The 16,662-nt window shown below is 35.5% G+C and overlaps 1 long non-coding RNA gene across 2 annotated transcripts in view; it reads left to right on the forward strand.

Annotated features, from left to right (window-relative positions):
* Nucleotides 1–14,260, forward strand: part of LOC119238253 (uncharacterized) — a 139,508-nt gene extending 125,248 nt beyond the window's left edge. The window contains exons 1-3 of one of the 2 annotated variants that reach the window (XR_005123511.2): nt 9,191–9,336; nt 9,783–9,878; nt 14,028–14,260. This is a non-coding gene — a long non-coding RNA (uncharacterized LOC119238253). Of the gene's footprint in view, nt 1–9,190; nt 9,337–9,782; nt 9,879–14,027 lie in introns of those variants that run through there. The other variant, XR_008549790.1, reaches the window with a different exon arrangement.
* The last annotated feature ends 2,402 nt before the right edge of the window (nt 14,261–16,662 follow it).

The raw sequence follows: 16,662 nt of genomic DNA on the forward strand, positions 1-16,662 counted from the left end.
CTGAATGAGACCTGCTAGGTCTGAGTGGAGATATAGACTGTGGTTTAGTATGAACCCTGAATCCTCTGATACAGACTTAGTGTCTGGGATGATGAGGAAGACATAGTAAAAGTGAGACCAAAAAGTAGTAGCCATTTAATTAGAAATACCAAATGTGAATGCTGTCTCAGAAGCCAAATGCAAAAAGAATTTCATGAGAGAGGAATTTTCCATGACTAAAAGTGCAGATTGGTATAGCAATGTGTTTAGGATTCTCCATTGGATTTTTGCTTTTGACTAGAAAGTTTTAGTGGAATTATGGAGACAAAAGCTACACTGGATTTGCACAAGAGAGAATAGGTCTCTGCAGCCATCGTGCCAAAAGCTGTGGATTTGAGACCAAGAAAATCCAGCTCCTTGATCCTTCGACAATGGTAGTTTCCTGTTGAATCACTTTGGAGAATATAAAACCTTTAAAGAAAATTTTATGGAATGCTCATTAAGAATAACTTTGAAATAATTTATACAGAAATGTACCCAAAGGATATTTGGCATACAGAATAGAGAGTTAATGGAAAAGAATGTTAGAAAAAAAAATTTAGAGATCTAATACGAAACAATTTATTTTAAGGGAAAGAAGACAATCGGCTCTGGTTAAGGGATTATATGTGACAATACAATTGCCCTGCAGTATCTGTTTAAACACAAGGAGCTGGATGTCTGGTTCTGTTCTATTGTGAACATTATCTTTAACTGATGCTTTCTTTCCAGGTGATTAAGTATTTGACAAGATAGTTTGGGAAAGGGCTTATCTTTTAAACCTCTCAGAATTATTTCAGTAATTATTCCTTTTTATACCTGTTTTTTTTTTTTTGCCCCCCACCCCATGAGTTTATTTTGTTTTACTTTTAAAATCGTGCATGTTCGTATCACTTCTAGGGCTTATTCTTCCCTGACCCAGTTCCTAAGGAAGCTCATAATATAAAGTAGCAATGCTATAGGAATGTTTCAGCTTTATTTCTCTTGTCAAACTGGTAATTTTACAAAGCTGAAAGTATTTTTTCAGCATTAGTATGAAATACAACTTTCATTATGGTATAGAGATACCTATGATTAAAAAGTCACTCTCTTTTTCTACTCTTACGCATTTTGGTTAGTTTACTTTCTTCTTTTAAAAAATAAGTACAAAATATGAAGTGTGGATTATTTTGACAAAAATGACTTTTGAAATAGATTTTATCTGAACACAAAATATCTTTCTAATGAAAGGGGCAATTTCCTAGTTTGTATCTAGGAGTATTTCTAAAACAAGGTATATAAACTCAGCACAATAGCCATTTCTTTCTAAAATACATGGTCAATACATTTATGTTAGAAAAGGAGGAGAAGTAAGAGGAAGAAGTAGAGAAGATGAGGAAGGGGAGGAAAAGGAAGAGTTTTCCAACGTGGAAGTTTAGATGACTGATTTTGTAACTTCTTTTCTAATATATGCATTCAAATCTGTATATTTCCCTTTAAACATTGCTTTCACTACTTTTTGCACATTTTAATAAATGTATTTTTATTTTAATTTAATTAAAGTTTTAACATAATCTTGAAACTTCTTCATTAATGCATGTTATTTACAAGTGTATTATCTAATCTGCAAATATATTGGTTATTTTTTCAAGTATCTTCCTATTGATTTCTATTTTAGTTCAATTGTGGGCTGAGAGTCTACTTTCTATGATTTCTATTCTTTTAAATTTATACAATATGTTTTATGATCCACAATGTGATCTGTTTTGGTGAATATGCCATGAAAAAGCTTGAGAAAAATGTGATTCTGCTGGTGGATGAATTATTTTACAATGTCTTTGGTGTGTAGCATTTCCTTTTGATTTTTTCTTAGAGTTTCCATCTGTATGCTTACATTACTATAAATTCTTGCCTGCTGTCTGTTTTTCCTACTAATGTTTTTAGCATACCAATCATAGTTATTTAAAATTCCTGTTAGAATGATTCTAAAATCATGTCATTTCTAAGTCTGGTTGTGAAACTTCTATTCTCTCTTTAGACTGTTTTTTCTTACCTTTTAGCATGTCATATAATTTTTTGTTGTTGAAAGTCAGACAAAATATCTTGAGTAATAGAAACTGAAGTAAATTGGACTTTGTTATGAGATTTTATGCTTATTTGGCTAGACTTAGTCTGTATTTCCTTTTGCTGTATCTGTGGGTATCAGAGTCTACTATTTCTTCTATTATCTTTATTTTTGTCTCCTCTGTTGCATTTGAGTTTTCCTAGAAATTTCTTCTTAGATATAGTCTGTCTTGCAGCTCTCTCAGCTGTAATCCTCTGTTAGTAGAGTTAATTGACATGATAGTAAGATATTGGGAAGGCAAAGTGTTCTATTGTGTTAGGATTAGATATCTTTAAAACAAACAAACAAAAAAATCAACTGTGTGTAAATCCCTTGGTTATAACATTTGGAAGAGTTTCTTAGACTTTTCCCTTCCTCCCCTTATGCTAGGCTGAAAAACTAGGGAGACTGGCACTGACTAACTGTCCTTTCCCCAGGTCAGATAAGGCTTTGGTAGTTTCCCTTGAAAGTTGACTTTTGTTGCTAAGAACAGACAGAAGAATAGAATGCTCTAGGCATATTTCAAAGCAGAAAACTCCCCCGTGTATTTTAAAATGATAACTTTTCCTCCTCTCCCTGCTGCAAGCAAGTAGGGACTTTTCTCAGTTCCTCACCATGACAACTGATGGGTCTCTTGGAGGTAAAACTCATGAAAGTGTGGAGGATGCCCCCCACCCCACATTTTTAGTTTTCAAGTTAGTTCACACTGAGTCTTCAGCAATTCATCAATTAAAGTTTAAATGCTCCAAAAGATGCTGTCTCCAGACAGTAGCTTTTGCTCTTAGTAAGAGGTGATTTTCTGTATTTACGTAACTCCAGATTGGGAGAGAACAAGAATAGGGCTTCTAATGCTCAGGGTCTATTTCTTGATCTTGGTGGTAGGTAGTAAAATAGAAGTGCTGATTTTCATAAAAATTAATTATCCAACTGTTAACTTATGTCTTGTATGTATGTTATATTTTATTTTTTAAGATTTATTTTGTTATGCATATAAGAGCTGGGGTGTAGGCCAGAGGTGTGGGTGGTAAGAAGATTCATCAGCGACAGAGTGGGGAGCAGAACAGGTAGATCTACTGAAATACATCACTGAGGGAGCAGTGAGTGAGACAGGCGAGGTCTGCTGTGCCATGTGGGTTAGCTCCCTGGCCGAGGATCAAACTCATGTTGCATTGGCTGTGGATAGCTTCATAATGCTGAAATTTAACCCCTTTTACCACCAGGGAGGCCTCTGTATGCTATGTTTTAATATGAAAATAACTTTAAAAAGCAGGTTATATTTAAAGTATTCTCTAAAACTATACACACACAAACCCTGGCATGCTAGAAAGTACATGCCAAAATCCTAACAATGAGTATCAACGAGTGGTGGAAGTTTCATTTTTATGGGTATTTTTGCTGTTGTCGACGCATTTTACAAATTTACTTCAATGCACCAATTACTTTTGTGATAAAAAAATCATTAAATATTGTTCAAAGGAAATATTGCTGTAGGAACTCTATGCAGCGTGGATTGGGGAGAGTAAGGCTGGAGGTAATGGAAACATTAGCAATTGGCATGTGAATGGTGGTGAGGGTAAATTGAGATAGTGTGGTTAGAGGAGAACCCAGAACAGTACCAGAAAAGGAGCAGGTCGGGTGGTCTCTTTCCGTCTCTCTCTCTCTCCCTCTCCCTGCCTCACCCTCCCCACCCCCTCTCCCCTTCCCCTTCCCATGTCCCTTCCCTCTTCCTCCCCCTCCCCCCTCTCTGTCTCTGTTCAATTTGAAACATGTTGGGATTAGGTTCTTGTTGGGACATCCAGGTAGAGATGTTTAGTAAACAGTTCAAATTGTTCCTTAAATGTACAGTTTCAACATTTTTCATGCTTGTCACTTGACAGCGCACTCAACCTAACTCAATAAGGTGTGCAACAAGTGAAATTTACCTGTAACATCTTCTTTTACTTCCTGGCTCTATGCATTCACAAATGAAATTTTCCTATAATATAAATCACAACAATGACCTTAATGAGTATCATCCTCTCTACTTATGCTTTATCTCCCTTCAGATGAATTTTCAGGGCCCAAATCACTGCTCTCAAAACTCACAATTTCTTGTTGTCAAGACAATGCCTGAACTATAGAAAATAAAGATTAAGAATCTAAGAGCTAAAATTGTATTATCATTAAAAATGCAGAAGTTCAAAAGCCAAAAGAATTACAGTATTGGAGCACCAGTGTAATTAGATGACTGAGGAATTTTTTTCTGCCTTATCTATATGCCCAATGTAATCAAAGGAAAAAGTAGCTGGTTTCTAACCCAAATCCTTAGGAAGTTCATGAGTGGCTCTTTAATGCATATTTTTAATATGTATCACTAGTCTTTAAATAATCATGTGCAGCATGAGGTAGTCTGGCTAGACTGTCACCCTTAGATGATACAGGAATAAAGACTGTATTAATAATGGAAGAACTTCACATTTCAACTCATCTGCTCAGTTGAGTCTGCCAAATCTTATTTCTAGATTTGCTTGATTGAAAATCTCTCCTTTTCTGTATCCTATGCAATTTCACAAAAATCCCTAGATTTGAATGTCTGGGGTGATGATGGTATCTTTTAAGGTTTGGTTGTTAAATTTGATTATATGACCAACTTGTTGGGGAAAGTAATTTGTATTCCTAGGTAGTTAATCCATAACAGATCACCTTGTACCATTTTTTTGGTTGCTGTATATTTTGATATTATATTGTCCCTATATTAGTCAAAAATCCTAATACATAATTTGAATTCTAAAACTATGCGGTGAGTCAGTCAGTGTTTGACCTTGAACTTGCAGCATCTAGATAGTGGTTATATACCATGTCAGTTCTGTTCAACAGAAATGGTTTTAAACTTTCCAAAATTTCAATAAAATAAAAATGGTGACAATTTTCTTCTTTTTGAAGAAAAATTTAACAATCTTTATATATACACTTCCTTAAGAATTGAACAATGAAGCAAGGTTAATATGTTAGTTTGCAAGAATTCACATTACTATTTCATTTATAAAATTTCCTAACTCTTACAATTTCCTTGCAAATTCTGACTTCCACACTGTGATGTAATAAGTGAGTTTTTTAAAAATGCCAAAACCAAAAACAGAATACACCTCAAGCAAACCTGCTTGTCTCAGGTTTTATTACATAAATTGGGTGAAATATAAAATGATGGAAGTATAAGTTGAGAGAAATTGAAAAGAGACACTAAAGAATGTCTCACTTACCCCCACAACTTTTCCTGCTTTTCCATTAAGGCTGTAATTTTCAACTTTTCCCTTTTTCCCCATGGAACAGCAGTTGAAAAGTGGGAAAGGTAATTTTGACACCTACTAGAAAAGAAGGGGAGGAAAAACAGAGAAATAAATGAAGGAATTAAGAAAGAAAGGAGGAAGGAAGGAGGGAGGAAGGGGGAAAGAATGGAAGGAAATGAGAAATGAAGAAAGAAGAAAGAAAAATCATAATGCAGACTATCACAGAGTGGATGAACCCCCAGTGCGCTGGGTTATATGGACTGAAAACATACTTGTACCCTGATTTTAGAGAGAGTCTGCTCATATTCAGAGGGACTTTTGACTAAAAACAATAAAATTTAACATTCTATTGTAATGGTTAAATGATTTAACAGTTTTAACAATATATTCAAGGTCAAGAAATGTTTCTTTAAAAAACATAATGATATGAATCCTCCTTTGTCAAGCTCATTAACAGAAAATGGTATCTTTATTTTTGTCAGTGGATTTCCAATCAATTACCATCTAATGCAAAAATAATCCCAGGAGCGAAGATTAAGTATTGTTTAAATCATGGAACCAAGACCTATAGTCAGACATGACCTCAATAATGCAAATGCATTTGTGAATAGCTGGAAAGACAAATTCATTTATAACAACAGACAGTGTCAGGAGAAGATTAAAATATATATGCACCACATAGATGAAATAATTGTAATCAGGACAGTAGCATTACCACAATTGGAGAATTTCACTGAATAGCTGAATTTCATGTATAACACAATCAAATTTTCTGCCTCATTCAGTCTCACCAGTGTTCTTTTCCTGGGTGTTCTGATTAATTTAAACTATGGTTAATTGAACATTGAAATATTCGGGAAACTATGGACAGAAACAATTTGCTGTGGATAATTTCTACCTGTATTCTTACACTTTAGAGACCATATAAGAGAGAATTTTCATATAAAGGGGATTTGCCTGTTCAACTGCTCTTTAAACATCAATCTTTTTATCATGCTAAATTAGCTATTTTCCAGTAAATGTTCTAAATGGATTAAAATTAGGGATATTTTACCAAAACAACTATCCATACATAGATATTTGTAGATTTATTATTCTCAGTTTGAGACCTAGACAGATAATTTAAAAAACTGGTTACCACAAACTATGTATTTCTCCCACTGTTTCCTATATCCCCACCCCTTTAAATAAATTGCTCATAGGTTTGCATTGCTGTAAGAATCAGACAGTATTTTCACAGTTTATTAATTAAAGCTGCCTTAAATATGAATTCATACAATTCTGAGCTTACATAATGTGTACCAACTCACTCTAATGGCCATGCAGTTGGTGATACAAGCAGCATAAACATCCATCCATGGTGTATATGTACCACATCTTCTTGATCCAGTCATCTATTTTTGGGCATTTGGGTTTTTTCCAAAGCTTAGCTATTGTAAATAGTGCTGCTATAAACATAGGGGTGCAGGTGCTTTTCGGAATTGATGTTTCTGTGTCCTTTGGGTAAATACCTAGCAGTATAATTGCTGGATCATATGGAAGCTCTATGTTTAGTAGGTCCAGAAATCTCCACACATCTCCATAGTGGTTGGACCAGTTTGCACTCCCACCAATGGTGCAGGAGAGTTCCTTTTTCTCCACAACCTCACCAACATTTGTTGTTGCTAGTTTTTTTAATATGTGCCATTCTCACTGGTGTAAGATGGTATCTCATGGTAGTTTTGATTTGCATTTCCCTGATGACAAGTGATGTTGAACATTTTTTCATATGCCTGTCGGCCATTTGCATTTCCTCTTCAGAGAAGTTACTTTTTAGCTCTTCTGCCCATTTTTTGACTGGATTATTTTCTTTGTTGTTGTTGAGTCTCATCAGCTCTTTGTAGATTTTTGTGATCAGTCCTTTATCGTTGGTGTTGCGTGCAAAAAATGTTCTCCCAGTCGGTGGGGTTTCTCTTTGTTTTTGTTATTGTCTCTTTTGCTGTGCAGAAGCTCTTTAATTTGATGTAGTCCCAGCTGTTTATCTTTGCCTTCACTATCACTGCTTTGGGTGATGTGTCTGTAAATATGTCTTTGATGTGCATATCATGGAGTGTTTTGCCTATATTTCTTTCTATGTATTTTATGGTTTCAGGTCTTATGTCTAGTTCTTTAATCCATTTTGAGTTGGTTTTTGTGCATGGTGTTAGGTAGTAGTCAAGCTTCATTCTTTTGCATGTAGCGACCCAGTTTTCCCACCATTTATTGAACAAACTTTCTTTGCTCCAATGCATATTCTTTGCTCCTTTGTCAAAGATTAGTTGACCATAAATCTGTGGGTTTATTTCTGGATTTCCTGTTCGATTCCATTGGCCTGTGTGTCTGTTCTTGTTCCAATACCATGCAGTTTTGATGATTATGGGTTTGTAGTGTAGTTTGAAGTCTGGGAGTGTGATGCCTCCATTCCCTTCTTTTTTTTTCAGGAGAGCTTTGGCTATTCAGGGTTTTTGGTGATGCCATATGAATTTCATCAATAATTGTTCTATGGATGAAGCTGGAAGGGATCATGCTCAGCGAAATAAGCCAGAAAGAAAAAGAAAAATACTGGATGGTCTCACCCATAGCAGGAATCTAGAAAACTTAAATAAGAGACCAGGAAAAAGAATAACTATAAGAAAGAAAATATCAAAATCAACAAACAACTATAAACCAGAGACACTCTGTGGGGGGCAGGGAAAGGAGGGCTTGGGGTCAAAATAAGGGGTTGTAATTGTAAGGGGAATATAAAAATAAAATTTAAATAATAAAAAAATAAATAAAGAGAAAAAAACCAGTATAAACTTTATTTTATCAGTAATATTAATCTATGTTGGGCCTCCCCTGGTGGCGCAGTGGTTGAGCACTGAGCTGTGAAGCTGCCCGCAGCCTCTGCAGTGCTGGTTCCATCCCTGGCCACCAGCTAGGGTCCCACATGGTGCGCAGACCACTCCTGCCGTGCCCGCTGCTCCCCTCAGCAGTGTATTTCGGTCCTTCTGCCTGTTCTGCTCCCGGCTCTGACTCTGGTGAAGTCTCTCACCCTCCTGTGCTTCTGACTGTACCCAGTGCTTGTATAAATAAATCAATCTTAAAAAAAATTTAAAAAAATATTAATCTATGTTATCATTTGCCCACATATGCTATGTTTGAGACTTGTGACCCTAATCCAGTAACACATTTTCCTGATTGTGTTCAGTCATCATTAGATACTCCACAGAATCTGAATTGTTGAGACAGATTTATAAGAACAATCTGAAGGCTGGCGGTAATTATTATGGAGAAATTTGACAATATAAAAGATAGGACACTGTAAGATGATCAGTCTCATAGTTTACATTGGAATTAACTTCTACACAAGACATGAAAATACTGAATGTTGCTGGGAAGTAACCTCAGTCTATTTAGGCTAATACCCTTATTTTACGGTAAGGAATCACAGTGATTCTTTGACTACCTTAGTGAGGGGATGGTTGTTAGATCCCAAGCAAAAAGCAATGTGGCTGAAAATAGAGGGAGTGGGAATGAGTAGTTCATAAGATTATGCGAAGACTACGAGGAAAGGACAGTAGAGGAAGCAGTGAGCAAGACTGTGTGACACTTAGAAAAAGTAGTCAAAGGGTGGTGTCTTCTTTAAGTCTGTTTCCCTTACCACATCAGCACGACTGTCCTTTTCTCAGTGTGAAGATGTTTGTTCTAAGTCCTGTGATTTATCCATTTCCACGAACTCTTAGTGAGTTAAAGACTGCATATGTGCATGTGCGTGTGATTATTTATATTTTGAACATTGTCCTCATTTATTTACTCCCAGGCTAATAACCACAGAGTGAAAGTTAAAAAAAAAAAAAAAAAAAAGGAAATCCTGCCATATGTGACAAAATGAATGAACATCGAGGGTATTATGTTGAGTGAAATGTCAGTCACACCAGGGAAAATATTGCTTGATACAACTTATTTGAGGTAACTAAAATAGTCAAACTCATAGAAGCAGAGTAAAATGGATTTTCAGGAACTGGGAAGAAATGGGGACTTGCTAGTTAATAGGTATAAAAATGAATAAATACTGGAGCTCTGTACCCACTGTGCCTTATGGTTTATAATATTGTATTGTTTACTTAAAAATTTGTTTATGGGGGTAGGTATTGTGTCAAATATTGTCACTATAATAAAACTAAACATAAAATACATAAATCTCTCACTTCCAATTGCTAAAAGAAAGCATTCAAATTTAAAGATGGATTGAAAGTAAAGATAATTAGCACACGTGTTTAAAAATAAATGGAAATATATTAGATATTTTACTAATTACATTTCCCTTTAATGCAACAATAGTTTCAGCTGAGGAAGTTAATGAAACAAACAAGTGTTTTCTGATTTACTTGTTTTCCCTTTTTGTTTTTTTGGAGGAGTTTGGTGGAGTCTGAATATCTACTCCAGGAAGATAATGAAATCGGTGATCTGACGTAGTATAGAAAAATCCAGAGGAGGAAATTTCACATTTGGTGAGGCAAATAGAATTTCTGCAGGGGTTACAGCTTTTGAAAACTCTTGAAAAGATTCCTAGTCATTTTATGACTCATGGAGCATATCAAATATTGAAAAGCTATCAGTGAACAGAACAAGAAGCTTCTTTCAAATATAGTCAGAGGCACTATAAAAACTAACAATTCTACTGCAGAATCAAAATTGCTCAAAAGAACTATCATACCCAAATATTTATGTTTCTTTTATCTGTTGAGCTGAATATTAAGTTCAAAATGTCTTATTGTTATAGCTATGTCCATTCATCTGTCCATCCACCCATATGTTCATTCAACCATCCAGTGTCTATTGCCTAAATCAGTTAATCATAGGTGGTAGTCTAGGCATTATAAACAACATTGTGCTCACAAATTTTCTTTGATCAGACAGTCTAAGTTCTAGATACCTTTTCAATAAAATATGCTACAGAGAATGGAATGACTAAACAAAACACTGCCAAGGCAGGAAAAAAATGTGTGAATGTTGTGTAACCATCCCAGGCTGGGCAAGTACACTGTTGATTCTGGCAAACGGAAAAAGATTCTCAGAGCCTTAGGTGTCTCTGACATGCCTTTAATGCTGCGGCAGGGAACCAGATACACAGTCAGGCCAGCAAGCAGAGAGGCAGGCAGGCAGCAACTGAGCCTCCTAGGTCACATAACTGATATATTGTTGCACATGCCAGGCACATTCAAAGTTAAGGACCATCCCTTTACTGGATGTCCCAAAAAGAACCTGAGTTGTACAATGTTCCTTACAGTGAAGTAAGCTGTGTCTGCATTTTTTGTATTGTTTATAAACTTTTTGTTCAATGGTAACACTTTAATACATTTCCTTTGTTAAAAATTCAAATATTCTTGACATAACAAAAATATCCTTTTGCCTGAGTGTTATCCTTACATGTGGAAATATGTCCATTCCCATAGCTTTTTTGTCAATAAGTTCATATTATATGTGTTGTTTTGCACTCAGTTTTTCACACTTAATATATCTAGGAGATATTTCCTTTATCATTATAGTTGCTGCAAAAATCCCTCTGTAGTTATACTTTTATTTTTGGTTTTATAATTCTATTCATAAGTCAGGCAGAATGAAAAACTATAGTAATATTCATCTTGTCCAATATTGAACACAATGAGGCAACTGTGGGGGGACTGCTGATTTTCTGGTGGTTTTCTTTCTAAATTCCTGCTCCCCTACTGAGGAGTTAACAGAGACAAATATGTGAACATCACTGGAAGGTGAGACTTGCAATTCTGGTAGAGTTGTCTTTGGGGAAAACACCATCTGAACTTTATAATAACTGATGAATTGGTTTAGGGCAGCAGGCAATTCAGATCCTCTGACCATGAACCCTTAGGTGGATGACAGGGATCCTATGCCATGTTCTTTCTCTCTGTGGGATAGAACAACTTACATGGCTGACTAAATCTGTTGCTGAGAGGGTTAACCTCTTCATATTAGAACAAGTGCCTAGACAAAGAGACAGTGTTTGGAATATAGCAGAATTATTTCAATACTTTTCCTCCTCCTTGCAGGATTATTAATTCCATGACATTTTGCCAACATATTTGTATCAAAAAATCAGTTTCTAACAAATTATAGGGAATGAAAGACACTAACTTTATTGGTTCTCTTGTCTTGTTTGCATGCTTGTGAAAAGATGTTGATGCCTAATTCCATGCCTAATCATGGATGCCATGGTTAATTTTTGTCATTCTAGATGACTTGTGTATTTTTAAAAGTCACCTTTTATCCATTTATTCCGGAGATATTTATCAAGTGGCAAACATCAGTCCACTGATAGCAGAATCTTTTGTTCCATCAATTCTGTGGGTTATTATTTTTTTTTCAAAGTGTGCATTTGTATTTGGTATAGTGTCATTTTTCTCCTGTAACATTTTTTTGAGGTAACAATTTACCACACTATATATGATTTAGGGGAATATGTTCACACCTCTTCAGGTTTATGTTACCACACTACAGTTACCAAAACACCCATACCAAGTAATTTCATCCATATGTGAAAATAAAGAACAGATCAAAGGAACAGACAAAACTAGACCAAAAACAAACCCTAGAAATATAACCACAGAATCGAGGCTACTAGAAGGGGAGGGAAGTGGGAAGGGGACAAAGGCAGCAGGAGGCCCAATGGACTATGGTGGAGGATATATGATTTATTCTATCTGATCCTCCAGGACCATACAGAAAATAATGCAATTTTGTTCACTATAAAGATTTCACTAATTTCAAATCCTGTGTCCAATGCTCAGAGTTGGTTGACTTCATCAGTTGTGTTCAGTCCTGGGTAGAATATGCGGTGTCTTTATGCAACTTCATCACCAGATCATGCTTCTCAGTGTTAGCCCAAGCTGCTTTCTTCCTCAGAGACCTAAGTCCCCTCCTGAAGCCCAGGGGGGAGTGTAAACAAATCCCTTCCTCTCAGGGTTACATGAAAAGCTAAGTCATCATCCAACACAATAAAATAAGCTGGTGAAGGAAAGAACCAATCAAACCTCTTTGATTCTGAGACTTAGGGAAAGCACTTAGGAAACCTCACAGTCTGCCTATCAGAAGGAAGAAAGGCTCCAATTAAATGGGAAGAGTACTCATTTTAAGCACTCTAAAATGTTCAGAATTTTAAAAATACAGTGCTTAACATTGTGTAGAGCTACAACAAAGAATATGCTAACCATAGCATTTACACACCACGCTTCTGCCAAGCCATTTCATAATGTACCTTAAAATTTTTTCAGGCTTTCTTACAAAAAGACACCCCCCTCCTCCCATGCTGATGGCAGCACATTCCCAGGCATGTGAATTGTATAATTTTGAAGTTCTAGTGAGGGAGGCTTGTAGCTTGAAGGTAACGCTCATGCCAACAGTGTTGTTGCACAAGATGCTAGTTGAGCCATCCCTGCTGATTGGCTTATTTCCTATCATGACATTTTCCCTGAACAACTTTGACTGAATAGATGACACTTTTTTTTTTTTTAATCAGGTCAGTTTCATTATGTTGTCTGTGTTCTGGCAAGTGGAATTAACCACCTTTTTCATCCATTTCTGTTACCTTTACCTATATGAAAGGTGCCCTTTCTTTAGCAAACTCTCATGCCTTCTATGCCTCCTATCAAAGCCCATATGTGTAGTTAATTAAGCTATTGATTCTGATATTTCATCATGTTAATTTTTTTACTTCTTACATGGCTGCAAAAATTCTTTGGTATCACCTAATCATCTATTGGAGTTTAGAATACTTCCAAAACTTTATAAATAACACAACCAGAGTGCTAGCCACTAGAGTAAAATAATGTTAGCAGAAACTCAGAGATTTTGTTTTTAAAGAAGGAAAGTTTGAAAAATAACTTAGGGCAGTAGTAAAAAATATATAATTACCATAAATATATTAGCTTTATGAAATATCAAAGCTAAAACAGGGACCTAAGAGATTACCTAGTTGGCCCTCATTTACATACTACAGAGACACAGAGAGATAAGAAGTCTGTCCCAAATCACATAACTGAATTTGTAGCAGAGGAGACTGACCCTGTCATTTGATTCAATCAGAGATCTTATAAATTTATATCTTGAATCAGGGGTGCAACATTTAAACACTCAGCTGTGGTGTAAACAGTGCATTTTAAGATTTTTTTTTGAATTTTTAAATCTATGGGTAATGTGTCCTAAATATATAATTGTAATATAAGATTAGAATAGCACTCAAAGATCTATTTATGTCGATTGCATAAATGATACACTTTGAAAACATTTATGAATATGTATTACCATTATTAATGGTGTCTTAGATTTCTAATGAGTATTGTGGGGGGGTGGATGTGGGTATAGATGTGGGTGTGTGGGTGTGGGGGTGTGTGCTCTTGTGTATGCATATAAGTACACAAAATCCTTTGTGAGAGAGTAGAGCAAATGGATTCAGATACAATCAGAATCTCCCATACTCTATCATCTATTTTTGGCATCAACTTTGACCAAAATAGCTTTTTGAAGCTTAAAAGTGTTTCCTCTCTTTCTCTAGTTGGTGATTGTATATTCAATTGACAGTTTAAAGTGAAGAGGAAAGCTGGGGCAAGTTAATTTGTTTGTTCTATTCCTCTTTCCCCCTGTAGATCTGGTCGGGTTTCAGGGAACAATAAAGAACAATACTTGTCCTTCTACTTTCTGTACAAAATAAATATAATAGAAGCAACCAGGAGCATTACAGCTGGAGGGGCTCTACTCCCATAGAAGGAAACTTGAAGAGTTGGAAAAAGCATCACTGCTTCTTCCACACTTATTGACACCCTGTTAGGGCTCAGGCACTATGCAAGATACAGAAGATGTAACAATAAATAAAACATAGTCTGTGGCCTTTAAGAAGTCACAGGTAAGTAGCAATCGTTATGGTATTATGTACTGACTTTGGTAATTATGCAAAAATACCTAGGACCATAAAACCTGAGTGTTGAACTGTGCCTGGAAATGCTGGTGCAAACACCAGAGAATGGAAGTGTCTTTTGAGATGTTTTGCTTTATGTTCATGTCTTCAAAAGGCAAAAGATTTTATGATGCTGGAGAAGATTTTATTTATGCTTATTTCATTTTGTAAATGTGTATTTATTTGTTTGCAAATACCTATTGTTAGTTATAGAGTTAAAATCAACTTCTCAGTAGGAAGAGGGAAATAATGGTCACAGTTCTGTATTCTAAATAGGAACTCCAATTAATGAACTATTTTTAATTTTTTTAGTACATTTTTTCTTATGTAGTTGTTACTTTTGGGACAGTATTCGATTTATTCCTTAAGGAATAGTCCCCATAGTTCTCCCCCCACCATAGCACCCACAATCCATTAGCACAGTGCCTTGTGCTCTTCGCTGCCCTGTTATGACCCCTCTCTCCCCCTCACCTGCTTTATGCCTCAGATCTATGTCAGCTTGCAAGTTTCATCATTTTCCTGGCCCTTTGTTTGATTTCTCTATATTCTTCATATAAGTAAAACCATCAGATACTTAATTTTTCCTTCTGACTTATTTCTCTTAGCATATAATATCTTCCAGCTCCATACATGTTGCCACAAATGACATGAGTTTATCTTTTTTCATCACTGAGTGGTAATGCATCTTGATTTATTCATTTATTTGGGGGCATCTGTTGTTTCCATAGTTTAGCTATTGTAAATCATGCTGCAATAAACACAGGAATGCAAGTTTCCTTTCAAATTAGTGTTTTTGTGTCCTTTGGGTAGATTCTAGGAGTGGAATCACTGGGTCATGTGGTAAAACAATTTTTAGTATTTTGAGGAAACTGCACACAGCTTTTCATAGTGGCCAGACCAGTTTACATTCCCACCAGCAGTGTAAGGGTTTTTTTTTCCCTCCACATATCGCCAGCACTTGTTTTTATTTTTAATATGGACCATTCTCACAGGTGTGAGGTGGTATCTCATTTTAAGTGATGTTGAACATTTTTTCATTTGCCTGCTGCCTGTTTGCATTTCTTCTTTGGAGAAGTGTATATTTAGCTCTTCTACCCATTATTTTGATGAGTTTGTTTTTTTGGTGTTGAATTGTGTGAGCTCTTTGTAGATCTTTGATATCAATCCCTTATCAGATGTATTAATAATTTATTTAATCAATTCCTTTTGCATAGATTCTTATTTGCTCAGTGAAACTTTTGACATCCTTTAAATACACCCCCGTTCTTATATATTATGAATAATATATTCATATCTACATTCATGTAGATTTTTACATGATTTGCTTTAAAGCTATCAGTTGTTGGTACCATGCTTGAAGTGGAATAGAGGAGAGCTTCCTATGACACCAAATTGTCTTATCCTAGAGTGCTCAATGTCTAGTGTAACTTTGGAAAATAAAGAAGAGGGAAAAAAATCACCCATTGGATGGAGTATCAGTCAGTTCATCCTGAGGATCCTGTAGTTGTGAGATGATGAGTTTGTAATCGAGTTTCCCATATCTCCAGTGGTGGCCATAACATCAGGTATTCCCAATGTCCATAGTATTATGAATAGACATTTGGGTACTAGGTTATTATATACAATTTACCCTTCTATGTAGTCAATGTGCCATGTATTTCCAGTAGAATAATTTTCTGCTACTGTAATTTTTGTAGCACTTATATTTTTAACTATATGAATTATATAAATAAATAGGCTGTGATGAACTAACCTAGAAACTTAGCCACTGATTAAAATACTCATTCTATGGAAATATAGATTTTCAGCTTTACATAATAGTTTAATAAATGAACTTTCTGAACATAAGATTTTTTTCAGGTTAAGGATTTCCTATGTTTGCATTTTTATTATTTCTTTTTACCTTCTTTCCTATTATCTTTCTCCAGGGCTGAGGTCTAATGATGATTGAGTGTGATTATAAACACACTACCTAGCTGCCCTTCTTTTCAGGTAGCCGACACTAAAATAGCAGGATATAATATAATAGGAAATGGAGATGATAATAGCTACACATTTCCTACTTTTCAACAATGATAGAAAAATAATTGAGGCAATATTTGTGAATACTAGGGAGAAATGTGCTATATAGAAATCTGAATGTCATTATTTTCCCACATGCTGTATGAGGAAGAAAAATGTAAACATCATCATTGTTCATCTCAATCCTTTTATCCCAGATTGAGTGACCTTTCAGAGTCCTTTATTCTGAACAATCTAATGGGCATTTCTCAAATATCAATGGATGGAAGCTCCCATAATCACATTGCTTTTACAAATGAAATGTG

This window comes from Talpa occidentalis, unplaced genomic scaffold (assembly GCF_014898055.3).
Source record: "Talpa occidentalis isolate TD23 unplaced genomic scaffold, MPIMG_talOcc4v2.1 talOcc4.11, whole genome shotgun sequence".
In the NCBI taxonomy this organism is placed as follows: Eukaryota; Metazoa; Chordata; class Mammalia; order Eulipotyphla; family Talpidae; genus Talpa; species Talpa occidentalis.